The 13,325-nt window shown below is 34.7% G+C and overlaps 1 protein-coding gene and 1 pseudogene across 1 annotated transcript in view; one reads left to right on the top strand and one right to left on the bottom strand.

Annotated features, from left to right (window-relative positions):
- The window catches only part of Hormad2 (HORMA domain containing 2), a 62,249-nt gene that overhangs the window by 19,642 nt on the left and 29,282 nt on the right, over nt 1-13,325 (bottom strand). The gene's annotated exons all lie outside the window — the stretch shown is intronic.
- On the top strand, nt 3,438-4,495 carry LOC113196849 (archaemetzincin-2 pseudogene; annotated as a pseudogene).

Genomic DNA, 13,325 nt, shown 5'->3' with positions numbered 1-13,325 from the left:
TGGGTCAATTGATGGTTCCATTCCAAGTTTTCTAAGGAATATTCATACTGTTTTCCATAGTGATTGCACCAATTTGTAGTCCCACCTGCAATGTATGAGTGTACCTTTTTCCCCACAGCTTCACCAACATTTATTGTTACTTGTATTTTTAATAATTACTATCCTGACTGGAGGGAGATGGAATGTCAGTTTTTAATTTGCGTTTCTCTAATTGCTAGCAATGTTGAAAATTTTTTCATATATTTATCATTCATATTTTTTTCTGTGAAGTGCCTGTTCAGCTCCTTTGTGCATTTACTGATAGGTTTTTTTTTTTTGTGTGTGTGTAATGTTTTCTTTGTGTATCCTGGAAATTAATGGTCTAAATGAAGGACAGGGGGCAAAGATTTTCTTCCATTCTGTAGGCTCTTAAGAGAAATGGCTGATTCCAGAGCTGGAATAGGGAAAGTATAAGAAGACTCTGCATGCCAGAATGTAAGGAAATGCTTAAAGAATTAGGGGGATCATATTAAAGAATGGAAGCCTTCTTGAGAGGGCTCCTACTGGCAAAATATTAGAGAATGTGATCATCAAAATAAATAATGATGGTAATAGATATAATAAGGACTCATGAAGAGTTCATACTAATATAAATTAATAAATGGAAATATTTGATGAGGATCAGGATCATTTATATAGTTTCAAAGTATTTCCCTATAAACTATTAATTGCAAAGGGAAGAAAAGAGTAACTTTACAGTAAAGCCTGATAGACATCTTAACCAATAAACAAATAAACACTATCATTAATAGGACAAATAAAAATCATATGCCACTTGAAGGAAGTAATGATTACTCAGCACCATTTCTATGGTGAATACTCTGAAATCTAATCCCAAGGAAAATTCAAGCAAACACAACCCAAAGAAAACTGTACAAAATGAGCCCATTCTATTAAAACATGTCAAGGTCATGAAAATCAGGGAAGGAATGACAACGACCTGTTTCACGCTATAGGAGGCTGAAGAAATTTAATATCTAAAATACTTGGTTCTGACCTGAATACTTTTGCTATAACAGACATTTTGGGGACAACTGGTTGGACAGCAGGTATGGCCTTAAAGACCATAGAAAAAGAAGGAGCATGAACATATTCACATCTTTAAAAGATGACTCTGGATGCTTTGTGTCAAATAACACTATGCAAGGTCAGTAAGACCACTGAAAGGTACTGTTTGCTTGAATTAACAGTGAGATAATATGGTCACATTTGAATTATATTTTGAAGGGAATGTTCGATGGACTTTTTTGAACTGGATGTGGGTTATGAGGAAGAACCAATGATGGTTCCTAGGTGTTTTGGTTAGAGCAACTGGATAAATGATGGCATCACTAACTGAGATGGGTAAGACCAAGGAAGTGAGTAATGATAGAAAAATAGAAATAACTGTGGATTGGATAGTGCAGTGGATGAAAGCCTGGGTAAAGTGGGCTAAAGAGAGTAGAAAACAGGGAAGTGGAAACAAGAAGCATAGTCAATTCTCTTGCAAGATGTGTATAATTTAGGTCTATGATAAGACAGGCATTATGGACAAAAGAAATTGCATTTTTTAAGCTATGGGGGCGGAAAAGAACTTGACTTGTTCTTGTGACACTGCAAAAGCCAACTTAACTGAAGGAAAGGGAATGTGTTGAGTAATAATGAGAAATAAGGCAAGTAAGGTGGAGCCAGATTATGAGCAGCCCGAAAGCCAAACAGAGGTGTTTAGACTTGATATAGTAGGAAATAGGAGTAATGAAATAATTTTGATTAGATAAGTTATATTTAAAACAGATTAGATGGCAGTGGTATGCAGGGTTGAGGAGGCTGTGGGAGAGCCTGAAGTGATAGCATCAGATCAAATGAAAGAGGATGAAAGTCTGTCAGTAAGAAAACACTGGAAAGGAAAGGCTTGGGGGAATTCTGATACCTGACTAAATAAGGAGAATGATTTCAAGATTCTGAACTTAAGACATTGAGATAAAGGTGACACTGAGAAACAGGAAAACTGGATAGGGAAACTTATTCTGGGTATGGAAGGGGAAGAACAGTGGTGAACAAAATGATGTGCACACTTGGCATGATAGTGAGACATCAAAGAGGATATGCCCAACAGAAGGCTAAAGAGATAGATTTGAAACTTTTGTGCATGGGTAGGCTCAAGATAAGACATTTGGACATTGGCAGTATATGTATGTGATATTTGAAGCCCTAAAATGAATGGGTGTTCCAAAAGAAAGTGTGTAGAACTGAAAGATTATGTGGTTAAACATCTTGGAGATGCTGTAAGAAGACCACAATTTGAGGTTGGAGGAAGAATAAAAGTGAAAGAGAGAAATAGATGATGGTCAAACAGATGGAAAGAAAATGAGAAGAGTATAAATATCACAGAAACGAGGGAATATTTTTAAAAGAGTATAGTCAACATCATAAATTAGATCTAGAAGCCAGGTGCAGTGGCACATACCTATAATCTCAGCTACTATGGAGGCAGAGGTGGGAAGATCCTATGTTTGAAAACAGCCTGGGCAATTTAGTGAGAACCTATATCAAAATAAAATAAGCACTGAGGATGTAGCTCAGTGAGAATTTGCCTAACAAATGTGAGCCTCTGGGTTCAACCCCAGTACCACACACACACAAAATTTCTAAATAAAAAACTGGAATAGATCAAGAATCAATCAGGAGCAAAGACTATGAGATCTCGTGACCTCTCCATTCTGGGAATTGAACCCAGAGGCACTCTACCACTAAGCAACATATTCAGTCCTTTTTATTTTTATATTTTGAGGCAGGGTCTCACTAAATTGCTGAGGCTGGCTTTGAATTTGCAGTCTTTAGTCCTTCCTCAGTCTCTCAAGTTGCTGGGATTACCAATGTGTGCTGCGATATGCGGCTAGGAGATCTTTTTGATAGAAATCATTATTTATTTTGAAGACAGTAGTTACGAAGTTGAAGGTGAAGAAAGAAGCTAGCTCTGCAAGTTAAAGAACAGGTGGGAGCAGTACAGTAAAGAGAAAGCATCTTGTGAGAAACTGGGAAAGAATGAAAAAGGACAATAACTAGAAGTAATAATTAGGAACACTTGAAGGTTTCTATCTAATGCTTAGACCAATTTCATCTTTCCAAGAATTTCAAAATCTAACTTTTGAACAAAGTCAGCATTGTGACACAAAGCATCCAAAAACAAGTGGAGGGGCACTGGGGTATCTGTGGGAGGCGGGCAGGCAGCGGCAAGACCTGTGGGGGTGAAGGCACCCTCCTGAGCACCTTTCAGCTTGCCTGTCCTTTATAAAGAAAGCCTCATGGGAGCCTTCCTTTATAAAGAAAGCCTCATGGTGTAACATCTGTTTGCCCCACTCAAAGGAAGGAAGAAAGCTCTACATAGGACATGATGTGAATGGATGAGACTTGCCATTATGCAAGTATTACATCATTCTGAACAGATACTAAAAACAGTTTTTGTCCCTAAGAACCTAGTCCTTGTGTCACAGTATGAGAAATTAGATGCTAGAGAACAGCAATTAATAAATGAAGCCCTCCAGCCAACCAGATCTCTGTGGCACGATCTATTACTTTGCATTCATACTTTGCATTCACAATCAGATTGAATCACTTCCTATCCTGAGGCTCCCCAAGACTTTGAACAGCTAATTCCTGCAGAAATATACCCTCTCCAGAGAAGCACAATGTTTATATGTTGTCCATTGGATCTCTAGGAAACACCAGAGTTATCAGTGAAGAATATATTAAATGGCTCAAGGGTTACTATGAAGCATTTTTCTATGGCTTGTCTGTAATACTCCTAGAACAGGTTTCTGTTTCTGCAACACGGTGTTCTTTTAAATGCTTACATGGGCAATTTACAAATTAATGCAGGACATATCCTGAAGTTCTTAAAAAAGAAGAAATCTGAAGATGCCTTCTGTGTTGTGGGAATAACAATGATTGATCTTTATAAAAGAGATTCCTGGAATTTTGCTTTGGACAGGCTTCTTTGACAGATAGTGTGGGCATATCCAGCTTTGCTAGATATGGCAGTGAATTCTATAGCTCACACTATGAAGGCACAGTGAAGAAGCTCCAGAAAAAATCTTCCAGTGACTATTCCATTTTTGATAACTACTTTATTCCTGATATCACTAGTGTTTTGCTGCTGTGATCCATGAGATTGAACACATATTTGGATTGTGACAATACCAGTGGCTCACATGCAAGGCTCCAATCACTTAGAAGAAGCTGTCATCTTCTAAAACTTTGCCCTTTCTGTCTACACAAGTTGCAGTGTGCCATTGGCTTCAATATTGCAGAAAGATACAAAGCACTGGTAAGGTGGATTGAATATGTATCTGCTGATACACCAAGAGCAACTCTGAAACATGGTTGTGAAAATAATGTGTATTTACCGAAACTTGTGGAAACTTTTAAGGAATGGAAAGAGTGAATAATTAAATGCCTTTCTGTTCTCAAAAAATAAGTATCTTCAGATAGGAATAATTAAAATAAATATTTGTGCATTATGAAAAAAGTGGAGGAATTTAATCTTTCTGTGTGTCCTTATAAACGAATACAAAAGTATCTAGGTGATTTTCATATTATCTTTTACCAGTCCTTTCCCCCCCTAAATTAAGCCTAGGCCTAGAATGTTCTGGTAAACTCAAAAAATTCTGTATAAGTGAGAATTTTTTAAAAAATGCAAATTTTTTTGATAATGTAATTTATTACATTCAGTGGCACAGCTGAGATGTTTATTTCCAACTGTCTCTTCTAGAGACCATTTGGACTTAGATTCTTTAAATATATTTGCAGTATTTTTACATATTACAGAATATTTTTCATGCTAAAATTCTCAAGCAATCTTTACCAATTCTCAGAAATCCCGCCTGATACAAGTAGTATTAATTTTATTCGTCAGACCAAAATGCTTAAGGAAAAAATTCATTATTTGTCTTATAAACTATCTCTTAAAATATTTGTTTTTAGAAATAAATTTGTTAACTTTGGATAAAGACGGTAAATTGATAGCAAAAATATGGCATATTTAGTTTCTTCCCCAAACCTCAGTAGAATGATAGTGAAGAGATTTCTTTAAGAGGCAGACATCCAAATAGACAGAAAGAATGAGAGGATAACAGCAATGAAATTTTGAAATCTAGAAAGCAGATGGAAGAGACATACCTAAGGTAACAGACCTAAGAAACCTAAACCAGCAGTGCAAAAAACTGAGGACCAACCAAATAAATGTCCATCAGTCTAAGGAATTCCCAGCAGCATGATCCTTAGAAGATGGGATGAGCAAGGTGGGCAGAGAGGCTAAAATAAGAAAATTCAGATTAAAAACATTTATGAAGCTTCTGCAGTCCTTAGACCCCCTACCCAATTTTGTAGAAGTAAATAGTTGCCCCTCTTTTATAACTTGGAGGCTTATTCTCTAGAGAACATGATATAAAGTCTTTGAACAGTAGAATACAAAGAATAGTTAAGTCAGAGTGTTATGGTACTGGAACTAGGGAGTTAAGTGAAAGCATGCATTCTGAACATTCTTAATGCAGAGACCCTTGGCATCTATCTCTGTTTGATTCCCTAAACACTGATGGCCAGCCAAGTTTCTGAGGAAACTTACCAAGAAGAAACACTTAAAAAGACAGATATTGGGAATTCCCCCAAAGATCTGGATAAGTCATTCTGTAGTGAAATCCATAATAAGCATGCCTTGTCCTTAAGCGTAGACATTTACAGTCTCCCCCCATTAAATGTGAGCAGACTCTTAAGCACTAGCAACTCTCTGAGAACCTTTAAGGAAAGCAAGGAAGAGGGGAGAGGGTAAGGAGGAAACAGAGTAAACACTGGAAATAAACACAGACATACAGAGATTTTAAAAAATCTATATAGAGATAATTAATATCCTTAAGAGACAATTTTGTAACCATACACAAGAACAGAATACCATAAAAAGTGATATTCAGAGAACAACAATAACAAAATGCTCTTGGGAATGAAAATGCAATAGCCCAAATGAAAATTAAAAGAGAAAGACCAAATTGAGCAGTTCTTCCTAAGACAGGACTAAAGCAAAAAACACAGAAAATTTGAAAAGATTTTTTAAAAATAGAGTACCTGTATAATAGGTCCAATACCTAAAAATTAGGAGACCTTGAAATACATGACAGAGAAATTTGATGGGATACAATTTTCATCAAGAAAATAATTGAAGAAAATTTCCCATAACTGAAGAAGTACCTGAGTTACCAGATTGAAAGGGAGCACTGAATACTTATCAGAAATAATGGATGAAAACATATCTACATCAAGGCACTTATTATGAAATTTCAGAACTCTGAGGAAAAAGATTCCAGACAAGAAAAATCAGAAAACACATAGAATTATAATGGCTTGGAAATTTTCAAAAACAATACTGGAAGCTAGAAAAAAGAGGATAATGCCTCAAAAACTGTAATAAAATATAGTTGATTTTTAAAATTTCTAGCCAAATTAGCAGTCAAGTATAAGAGTAAAATAATGGTATTTTTAGGGCATGTAAGATCTCAAAAACTTACCTCCCATTCAATCCTCACTAAGGAAATTACCAGAGAAGGTGCTCCACTGAAATGAGAGAATAAACCAAGAACAGGAAACAAGATATCTAACACTGGAGGGGGCAAAGAATTCCCTGGAAGTTGATGAAGGGAGATTCTAGGATGACAGTCCAGCACCATCCAGACTTGATCAAAGGTGAAAAGATTCCAGAGAGATTTCTCAGTAAGGATGAAATTGCTGTCTCTGAATATCTAAGGAAGATTTAGACTAACTTTGTTTTTAAAATTTTCTGTGATGATAGAAATGTTTTACATCTGTACTGTCCAGTACAGTAGAACCTAGTGGAGCACTTTAACATGGAACTGATGACCAAGGGAACTTATTCTTTTAATTAAAATTAATTTAAGTTTTATTAACCACATGTGGTTAGTTGCTATCATTTTGAACAGTGCAGATTTAGATAATCAGTAGGTTTGGAATTGAATTAGGAAGAAGTAAAGATAAAACTAAACAAATGAAAATCAATATTAATTGGAGGGAAGACAAAAACTTGTTCAAGAAAGAAAAAAGCATGGCTTACTATATGACTCAGTTCAGTATAAATTATATAGTTAGGGCTGGGGGTGTAGCTCAGCAAGCTAGAGGTCTTGCGTTCAATCACCAGCTCCCTTCAAAAGAGAATTATATAGTTACACAAATATAAGTACCAGTTATAGATATAACCAAAATTTTATTATGTATGGCGAGATTATTAGGTGTTATTTTTGTTTTTTTCCTTTAAAAAGTACAAATATTTTAAAATATTTTCTCTAGAACAATATTTTTTTTTCTTCATTTTATTGTTGTATCAAAATTTACTGAAATAATTCTTCACAGGAGAACATTTAGGCTACTTCCAATATCGACCAATTATTAATAGGACATTAAAGATTAACACTGGATCACTGCTTTTTAAAATTCAACTGTAATGAGGCAAAATTTACTTACAATAAAATACATCTATTTTAGGTGTTTATTTCTGTCTATTGTATATATCCTTGTAACCACTATTACAATGAAGATGTAAAACACTTTACCATCCTAAAAAGTTCCTTTAAACCTCTTTGCACTACATCTCTACCCACCAGCCAAACACTTGATTTATTTCCTCTCATTACGGATTGCTTCTTCTAGAATTTCATGTAAATGAAATTATACAAAATTCACTCTTTTGTGTTTGACTTTTCTAACTTTAAAAAATTCATTCACATACTTGCATGTAATCAGTTGTTCTTTTCCATTGCTAATGATAATTCATTTCCCAAAGATATTACAATTTGCTGATCCTCTGACATACCAATGGACATCCTAGGAGCTTCTAGTTGGGATCTGTTATGAATAAAGCTGTTATGAACATTCACATATATAGGTCTTTCTGAGATGGTATATTTTCATAAATACTTAGAAATGAACATTGCTGCATCATATAGTCAGTACTGCTTAATGTTATAGGATATTGATAAAATATTTTCCAAAATAGTTGTGCCACTTTACACACCCACCGGCAATATATAATTCTAAAAGCTTTACAACCTTGACAATACTTGATAATGCCAACATTTTTAAGTTTCATTATTCTAGCAGACAGGTGCTAATATTCAATTTTGATTTGAATTTGCATTTCTCTGATGACTAATGAAGTTAAGCATCTTTTTCATCTGTTCATTTGATCTCTGATAAATATTTCTGTGAGGTATCTCTCAAATTCCTGGACATATTTATAACTCAATAAGAGTTATAAATGCTTAACTCAATAAGAGTTATAAATATCCTTTACATAGTCTGACTCCAAGTTATTTTTATTTTTTATTTTATTTTGTGGTATTGGGCATTGAACCCATGGCCTCATACATACTAGGAAAGTGCTCTACCACTGAGCTATATTCCCACCCCTGACTATAAGTTCTTTATTGGATATATGTATTCAGAATATTTTCTCCAAGTCTTTGGCTTGCCTTTTCATTGTTTTAAAAAATTATAGTGCATTATAATTATACATTATAGTGGGATACACTATGGTATATTTTCACATGCACATAATATAATTTGGCCAATTTCTTTTCTCAGTATCTTCCCTTTCCCTTCCTTTTTCCTTCTCCCTGATCCTTATCCTTTAATGGTCTCACTTATATTTCAAGAGATCCTTTCCCCTACTTTTTTTTTTCTATCTAGCTTTCACATGAGAGAAACTGAGACTGTTGACATTTTGAGTTGGGCTTATTTCACTCAATGTGATGTTCTTCAATTTCATCCATTTCCCTGCAAATGATAATTTTGTTCTTCTTTATGGCTTCGTAAAACTCCATTGTGTATATATATCACATTTTGTTTATCCATTCGTCTGTTGACAACACTTAAGCTGGTTCCATAATGTGGCTGTTGTGAATTGTGCTTCTATGAACAAGGTCTAGTGATACAATGCAAGTTATCATTATAGTATGCTGACTTTAATTCTTTTGGATAAATACCAAGGAGTGGTATTTCTGTGTCATATGGTGGTTCCATTCCTAGTCTTTTGAGGAGACTCCATACTGATTTCCATAGTACTTCTACTAACTTGACAATACCACCAACGGTGTAAGTATTCCTATTTCCCTAAATCCTTGCCAGTATTTATTTTTATTTTTATCCTTGATGATTGCCATTCTAACTGGAGTGAGATTAAAATCTCAGTATAGTTTTGATTTGCATTTCCTTGATTATTAAAGATGTAAACACTTTTATACTTTTTGGGCATTTGTATTTCTTCTTTTGAGAAATGTATGTTTAGTTTATTTGCCTCTTTATTTATTGGGCTATTTATTTTTTTGGTTTTAAGTTTTTTGAGTTCTTTATATATTCTGAATTTTAATCCTCTGTCAGAAGAGTAGCTGGCAAAGATTTTCTTCCATTCTGTAGGTTCTCTTCACACTCTTTTTTCTTTGCATGAAGAAGCTTTTAATTTGATGCCATCCCATTTTTTAAATTCTTGTTATTACTTCCTGAACTTTAGGAGTCCTATTGAGGAAGCTATTGCCTGTACCACTCAGTTGGAGTGTTGAACCTGTTTAGTTCTAGCAGTTACAAAGTTTCTGGTATAATTCCTAGGTTTCTGATCCATTTTGAGTTGACTTTTGTGCAAGGTAAGAGATTGGGCTCTAATTTTTTTTCTGTAGGTATAGACATGATCCTGTAATTTTTCCCCATCATTCTTTTAATACAGGGAATTATATTGCTTGATTTTCAAATCTAAAACCAATCATGCATTCCTGAGATTAACTACATTATTCATGATGTATTATCTATTCCTTATATTGCTGAACTCACTAATATTTTGTTATTTGCATATATAGTTATGAGAGATATTGGTTGGTCCAAAGTTTCCTTTGTTTGGAATGCCTTGGTTGGTTTTAGCATCAGCATAATGTTGGCCTCCTAAAATGAATTCTGCAATCTTCTTCTCTATATTCTTAAGGACTTTTAAGGTTACATTACATCTCTTTATATTATTTGACAGAATTCATCATTTTGTAAAACTTACAGGCACTATATTTTAAACTCCCATCCAATTTCTGGGATTTCAGTTACATATTTGTTGTCCCACCTTTCACTGAGGGGTGATTTTTTTTTCTTTTGTCTTCTCAATATGTTTCAATTTGGATAGTTTCCATTGCTCCATCTTCAAAGTCACTGAGTTATTGTGGCCTCTAATATGCTGATAAATTCATGCAGTGATATTTTAAAATTTCAAATATGGGGGCTGGGGTTGTATCTCAGCGGTAGAGTGCTTACCTTGCACATGTGAGATACTGGGTTTGATCCTCAGTACCACATAAAAATAAAGATATTGTGTCCATCTACAACTGAAAAATATTTTTGAAAATTTCAGATACCGCATTTTAAGATTTTGGGTTTATGTGCACCCCTTTTAACACTTAATTTTTATCTCATCATATTCATGTTTTTCTTTAAATCTTTGAGGATATTTGTAAAAACCTTTTCCATTTATTTTATTGAGCTATAATTTGCACACAATAAAATTACACTGTTACTAAGTCAATTCTGTGAGTTTTGATAAACATATACACAAGAAAAATGTATACCAGTTCCCAAATACCCTATGCCCCTTTGTAGTTAATCCTCATACCTAACTGGACAACTACTTATCTATTTTCTGTCCCTATATTTTACCTTGAAAAAAATTGTATAAGATATCAACATTTCATATATTCATATGAGAAGCTCCAAAATCTGGTTTTTAGCAAAACTGGTCAAAACAATTTTAAAAAATTGGTCCTAAAGGCATCAATCAAATGAAGACACCTTTATTCAAGAATATCTACTTAAACTTGCTAAGAACATTGAAAGTTGATGGCATCTGAACAACCATCTCAGCGAGACTCCATTCCACTAGCCTGGTGCAGCCAAGAATACAAGGCTCCCTTCCTCTTCCCCAAGCTCTCACTCCAAGAATTATTTTCACAGGAGCCAAAAAACATCATCATTTTTTTATGCTACTTCCAGTTATGTATCACAGAGGTTAAATTCCATATTAGTATGGCCATAAGATGAGGGTTCCAGCCACTGTTGGTGAAATAGACTTTACCTTTGGCATAGCACTGTTGAGAATTCTGGAGTTCCAATCACCCTTGCTGTGGCTTAAAACGCAGTGGCTTCATCTGGGAGAGACAAGCTGAGGACCTGAGTGTACTGGACGCCTAGCACTTAGTTCCCAAAGCAGCAGTGTCACTCAGAGAAAAGCATGTTACTATTCCAATCTCTAGCTTCTGATCTGTGACTCAAGAGATTTTTTTTCCCCCAAGGGAGAGAAGTGCAGAACAAAACAGATAACTCCTTCCAAGGATAGTGATTTTATTTGCAACAGAGCATGGAAAAGTTCAAAGCTAAGGACATGCTCAAATATAGTGGAGCTTGTATTGAAAAGCAATTGAGAAGAGATTGGTAGATTCATTGGAGATAAAGGCTACATTTATAGTTTGACAACTTCACAGCAAAGAATCAAGTAAACAGGTAGTTGAGAAAAGCCCTTCTAGGGTAAGAACAAATTTTAAACACTGGAAACTCAGAAACATCCCTTCAAAAGAGCCCAAATTTGACTGAATTAGACTAAAGGACAGTTTCTGGCTGAGGCATTTTTGAAAACATAGCAATCACTAGTAATTAGTTGAATTTAAAACCTGAGTATGGTCAGGGAAAGAGATAATCAAAGAAAGTCATGATAAAACCCACCATCATCCCAGGGTGACTGTGGACATACCTCAGGCTGCACCCCTGAGTATCAACATCAGATGTTTAATACTGCAGCAGAGAATTAAATTTCATTAAAATAATCTAACTAGTCACTAAACAAATAAATGAAGAAAATATAATGATAAGTCCAGGAAGTGGAGGCTGGATCAGAACAACAGTTGCTATCTAAAATGTCAATTCTCAAACAAAAAATTTTGGGACATGCAAAGAAACAGAAAGTATGACTTGAAATATGCAAAAGAAATGGGTAATAGATAATGCCTATGAGACTAGTCAGATGTCAAATAAGACAGGCAAATATTTCAAAATAATCTTATAAATGTGTTCAAAGAACTAAAGGAAACCATGATTAAAGCACTGAAGGAAGGTATAATGATGACAATGTCACATAGATAATGTCAATAAAGAGATAGAAATTATAATAAGTACCAAGTGGTAATTCTGGATTTGAAAACTACAATAACTGAAATGAAAACTCACTAGAAAAGTCAGCAGCAAATTTAAACTGGCAGAGGAAAGAATAAGAATAACTGGCAGTTAGATCAATAGAGATAGTGACATTTTGAAAAAAGAAAACTGATAAGTGCCTCAGAGAAATGTAGGACACCATTAAGTGCATCAACATAAATATACTGAGAGTACCAAGGATGAATAAAGAGAAAGAAGCATAAAAAATTTGAAGAAATAAGGACTGAAAACACCCCAAATGTATTTTAAAACAATAACTCACATGCACATTCATTCAGGAAACTCAACAAACTCCAAGGAAGACAAAAGAAAAGAGATCCACAATCAGACATATCATATCAAAAAAATGTTGAAAACCAAAGACAAGGAGAAAAATTTGAATATCAATGAAAGAAAAAATAACTCACTGCTAGCAGGGGGACCCCAGTAAGGCAACAGCTGTCTTCTCAGCAGAAACAATGGAGGTCATGGGACTGGGGTTGTGGCTAAGCTGTAGCATGCTCGCCTAGCACCTTCGAGGCCCTGGTTTTGATCCTGAGCACCACATAAAAATAAATAAAATAAAGGTACTGCATCCAACTACAACTAAAAAAAATATTAACAAAATTAAAAAAAAAACCCCAAAACCAATGGAGGCCAGTGAGGTAGTGCAACATATTCAAACTGCTCAAGGGCAAAAAAAAAAAAAAAAAAAAAAAAAAAGCAAAAACTGTCAACCAAGAACCAAGAATTCTTTATCCATTCAATAAAACTATCTTTTAAAAACAAAGGTAAAGGGGCTGGGGATATTGCTCAGTTGGTAGAGTGCATACCCCGAAAACACAAGGCCCTGGGTTCAATTCCCAGCACCCAAAACAAAACAAAAACAAAAACCTAAAACAACAAAAAAGAAAGGTAAAATTAAAAAATTCTCAGAAAACAAAACTGAGAGAATTTGTTGCTAGCAGACCCATCTTAGAAGAAATATAGTCATGCACCACATACCACCATCTCTTAGAATGACAGGTCTAATA

The sequence above is a fragment of the Urocitellus parryii genome, chromosome 3, assembly GCF_045843805.1.
Source record: "Urocitellus parryii isolate mUroPar1 chromosome 3, mUroPar1.hap1, whole genome shotgun sequence".
Classification (NCBI taxonomy): Eukaryota; Metazoa; Chordata; class Mammalia; order Rodentia; family Sciuridae; genus Urocitellus; species Urocitellus parryii.
The sequence above is the reverse complement of the archived record's forward strand: the minus strand, read 5'-3'. Positions and strand labels throughout refer to the sequence as shown.